Raw genomic sequence first — 5249 nt, 5'->3', positions numbered from 1 at the left:
TGTGTGTCACTGATGATCTCTTTCTACCATCTTACAGTCATGTTGAGAAGAAGTCTCCAACTTGGTGAACACTTTAGCTGACTGAAGTAGTTCAAAGGCAGAGGAGATGAGTGGCAAAGGGTAACGTTTTTTTACTGTGATGTCATTTAGTGGGCTATAGTTGATGCATGGTCTCAGCGACCCATCTTTCTTATCCACAAAGAAAAACCCCGCTCCGGCAGGTGAGGAGGAGGGACGAATGATCCCCGCTTTGAGCGAGGAAGAAATGTATTCGTCCATCGCTGCTCTTTCTGGCCCCGAGATGGAATATAATCGCCCTCTCGGAATGGGCGCCCCCGGCAGCAGGTCAATAGGGCAGTCGAAGGGTCGGTGAGGGGGTAGCGACATGGCTTTGGTTTTATTAAAAACCTCTCTTAAATCATGGTAGCAGGGCGGTACTCTTACTAGGTCAGGAGAATTCCCTGCACTTACATAATTTACCTCAGGTAACTGAGTGATGGGTGGGGAACGACAAGTAGTGTTACAATTCTTTCCCCAGGCCTTAACCTTTCCCACACACCAGTCTATGTGAGGACTATGCCTCTTTAACCACGGAAAACCCAGAATCACAGGGTGCAGGGCAGAGTCAAATAAATGAAATGGCATCTCTTCCGTGTGGTCTCCATTCACGGTGATTTGAATGGGCTCCGTGCAGTGGGTGACTTTAAACAGCAGGCGGCCGTCTAAGGCGCTGCCGTTAATAGGCCTTGCTAACGGAACGCTCTTTAATCGTAACCGCTTCGCTAACCCTCGACCACCTGTCGATTGCGCTGTTGAATACTCATCTGTCTTTGGGAGGCTTCCCCAGCCGGTGATGCGTGGTCAAAAATGCGTCTTAAGGTGTCCGTGAACTCGGACAGCAAGTGGCAAACTACAGAGTCTCTGGCCCATTCAGCAGTAGCCCAGGCTGCAGCTCTCTCAGTCAAATGGGACACCATAAAGGTTACTTTCGCTTGGTCCGAAGAAAATGCTGCCGGATTGTGTCTGAAGTGTGGGTCGCACTGGACGATAAAGGTCCTACAATTGCCGGCATCTCCGGAAAATCTCTCCGGGAGAGCCAGACGCAGTGGCGAGAAGACAGCAGGAACTGGTACAGGAGGAGAGGAATCTACAGCAGGTGATGTCACCGGGGAAGCAGTCGGTAGGTGAGTAAGGAACTGTTGCATCTGTTTCGTCAGGAGGTGTATTTCCGAGGAAACAGCGGCTTGGAAAGTCGTTTGACTGCCTACTACTCCCTGGAGTCCTCGACTGACGGCTAGCAGCTGATTATCCTGCTGATGGATCTTTACGCCCTGGAGTGATAGGGCGTCCCGAAGTCCTTTGGAGTCGGCTGAGTCCATTCTGGTCAGTTCGTTCTGTTACGCCTCAGACACAGGGAAGGAAGACTCAATTGCACGACTCCAGACACAAGGGTAAAGTGTAGAATAAACCAAAACTTTACTTCCAAAAAACAACAAAATAACAACTCAAAACGCTCACAAGGAGGATATACAAATTTCTCTGAAAAGCACACTTCATGGAACACTGGTAGTTGCACATGATCTCACAAGGATATGACAAGATGAACTGACACACGACAAGGGGAGACAGGACAATTTATACAAGAGGTGAGTGGGAACAGGTGAAAACAATCAGGGGGCGAGGCAGACACTGGCGATGGAGGGACATCACACCAGGACAGGAAGTAAAGGGATCTGGGTTGAGAAACAAGAGGTAGGTACAAAATAAAACAACTCAACAAATTCGACGAGACATGACACAACCACTGCAGACACCCATCCTGCAAACCAGCCTTTGATCACCTGCCGGAGCGCACATTTCTCACTGCTGACAGCTTCCCTGGAATCAGCGGCCCAATGTTATCACAGATACAGATTACAGCAGGTGAGCATGTTCCAACATATGAGAGGTAACAATTACATTGTTATAGATTTAAATCCCTGATCCATAATAACAAAGACAAAGCTGCACATTAGACGTTCATCCTACGGGCCTTGTGATCAGCATGCAGCGCATATAAGTACACACATCCTCCTGCACAGTCTCTGGCGCCATCTAGTGTCAGACTACATGTACTGCAGGACGAGGCGAGAGCTACAGGTTTGTAAATCACTGTGTGCTCTTAATACTGGTGGACTCAGAGAGTGTGTGTGTGTGTGGGGGGGGGGGGGGGGGCCTTGTATGTTCAAACATACACTGCAGAATTGCAGCCTTCAACTAGAAAACCTGATGTAGTTCCCTCTATGGTTTCTTCTTCTTCTTCTTCTCCTTCTTCTCCTTCTTCTTCTCCTTCTCCTCCTTCTCCTCCTTCTCCTTCTTCTTCTTCTTCTTCTTCTTCTTCTTCTTCTTCTTCTTCTTCTTCTTCTTCTTCTTCTTCTTCACTGACTCTAGATATGATTTCCTTTCCTCCCCCAAGGACACTTATGTCTCTCTTATCTCTCCCCTCCTCTCTCTCAGCTCTCCAGTTTATGTCTAAAACAGATTGTAAGCTACCTGCTGCCCAAAAGTCTTTTCTCACTGCAGGATTGACACATGGGTTCGACCATGTGTCAAAAGGGAGGAATGTGAAGTGTAATCAATGACTTTTGGTTCACAAAAGGCTTCTCACCCACCACCTACACAACCTAAACATGCCACTGCAGCTCCAGTGACTAAAGCTTTACTCTGTGAGATAATATCTCTCTGGGGCATTCCAACGAAGGTTTACCATGCCGTTTCTCAACTAAGTTCATACCTAGATTGTTGTTTGCAGTACCTTCCCACATTGGTGTGGATCATCAAAGACAACTACCACCGTCCACAGACACTTGTGAACATAACATGCTAACCTACTGCAGTAACCTTTCCTCCACTCTCTCTGACATAAGGAAACAGGTGACATCAGTTCATCATCACCTGCATCTACACCACTCCACTCATTTCAACCAGTCCAAACGGTGGCAAGGTTCCCTTCCAGATCCTCCTCTCCACCCACACAGCAGTGAAGGTGGCAGAGAGGGCAACTTGGATCTACGCCAGCCACTGCAACCACTGCCTCACCTCACTGACTCTCCAGAACAGCACGAAGGGGTGAGCACCACACAAACTACAACCTAAAGACACAACAGAGAATCACCGAGGGTGTCGTTGAATCTAACTGGAAGGATTTAGCCTCAGTTTGAGCAACGAGCGTCATTTGACGTACGCAGATACACTGCCCTCAAATCATCCGACTTAGGAGAAGTCATCAAGTGACCTGCAGAAGAGTTTCTGTGTCACCCACGAGGGACCTACACGTCATCTACACGGACAGACCACGTCCGTGGCATCCATTCCAACACCTGGGGTTTGGTGGCCTTAGAGGCTCGATGTGTTTTTTGACCTTAATATCAATTATCATTGTGTTTCCCATTTTGCTCACACGGCCCGGCAGGAATAATACTCACTGTTCTGACTATCGTTTTCTGTTGTGTAATTCCCTGCGCCCGTGGCTTGATCACACGTGCCATAGATGGGGCGGTTACACACACCTTTGTAAAACATGCCACTGATGCTGAAAACATGACTCCACACCAACCAGACTCACCTGAGTCTGACTCTGACGTCTCATTTGACACATGCGAGGACAACTTTGTTTAGATAACCTAAATGAACTATGATGTAATAACCTCCCCGCTTGCTTTTTGAAATCTCAGACACACTTCTGAACAAAAACAGCCACTTGCACACACACACACTTTCTTTCCATCCAGCCCATGATGACCACGTCTAGATGTTTGTGAAGTTCTAGCGTTGATGTTCTAACGCCTGTGATGAACTTGTACATATATATTCTTGTTGTTTGATCAATAGAATGATCAAAAGGGAGGAATGTAATGGAACATTTCATATGTCCATGTTAAATTCTTATTGTTTAATACTTGGTGAAATGAACTTCTGTCTTTCCCCATTATTTCCTTGTAACTTTATTTCTCTCCCCCCCCCCCCCCCCTCTACTCCTTGTTTCATTTCGTCTTTCTAACACCTGCAACTGTGGGAACTCTCCACAGCTCCCTTCTCTACTCCCTTTCTTTGTGGGCCAACTATGGCAATCTTCCCCCCCCTTCTCCTTTCTGTCTTTAAAACACATGAACACACTTTGTTCTGGTTCTTGCTCACGCAGACTGCTGCACTCTGTAGGGTTGATGATCCTATTTGCAAATAATAAATACTCAAAAGACAAGTTAACTTCTCAAGAATCGACATTTCAGTATTATAGACTTCACTGGTCATTTGTTTAAGGACTTGATTAAAAGTTTCCACGACACTAGGATCAAACCATTATGTGAAAGAAGGAAGGGGGGCAGACGCTCCAAAGACAGCGAGTGTAGTGGTACAGGCCAGATACACAGAGCGACAGAGAGACGGGGGATTTAAATGCAACAGGTCGGGAGAAAGTGAAGAAATGAAGCTCTGCACTAAGACAACACTGGTGTTGGTCCTCTACGTGTTGGAGTTGTTCAGGAGCTGTGCAACAGAACAGCAACTTGTGGAGTTGCTTTGTTCTGCCATATCTGGTGTCGCTTTCTGTTTCAGTTGTTTTGAGTTTTGCCTTTCTGTATTGGTGGGGGCGCTTTACTTTCCAATGTGAATTAAATGCTCTTTGTTTTTACTTTACTAAATCTGTTGCCTCGTTTTCCTTTCTTCACCCGGGTTATTTTATTTCTACTTGTTACTTCCCTTTCCTCCAGACTAACAGGGAACGTAACATAAGATTACACTTTATTACAAGTACTAAGACAAATAAATGTAGTTTAGCATTTAACCAGAAGTGTGAAATAGCAGTGTGGAATGAATACAACACTATATCACCAAACTAATTATATATATTGTTTCTAAATATAGGCAATGACAACATGATGGCCAAAAGTCCCACATTTCCTGACAGCTGTAAACTCATCACACATGTTTAAAGTGAAGTGCAACAGCGCCTCCTGTAGGTTAAAGGAGGAACTCCTCTTTGGTATAAAGTGCTTATCCCATGTATAACTTTAAAAACATTTAAAAGCACAGAAATGAACAGATCTTCTGTAAAAGAGTAGAAATAAATGAGGAGAACATGAATGATGTTTTTAATCCCTCAATTCTAATATAAAAAACCTTCAAATACACACATGATGAGACATGTACTCAACATAAACAGAGAAACAGAAGAAGAATACAAATAAATGCATAACAACAATAAAATATGA

At 45.2% G+C, this 5249-nt stretch overlaps 1 long non-coding RNA gene across 1 annotated transcript; it reads left to right on the top strand.

Annotated features, from left to right (window-relative positions):
- Positions 1-1688: 1688 nt before the first annotated feature.
- Positions 1689-4679, top strand: LOC115004568 (uncharacterized). Its single transcript, XR_003831845.1, has 2 exons — positions 1689-1923; positions 2907-4679. It is a non-coding gene; the product is annotated as an uncharacterized LOC115004568 (long non-coding RNA).
- The last annotated feature ends 570 nt before the right edge of the window (positions 4680-5249 follow it).

This window comes from Cottoperca gobio, unplaced genomic scaffold (assembly GCF_900634415.1).
Source record: "Cottoperca gobio unplaced genomic scaffold, fCotGob3.1 fCotGob3_137arrow_ctg1, whole genome shotgun sequence".
Classification (NCBI taxonomy): domain Eukaryota; kingdom Metazoa; phylum Chordata; class Actinopteri; order Perciformes; family Bovichtidae; genus Cottoperca; species Cottoperca gobio.
This window is presented reverse-complemented; position numbering and strand designations above follow the sequence as displayed.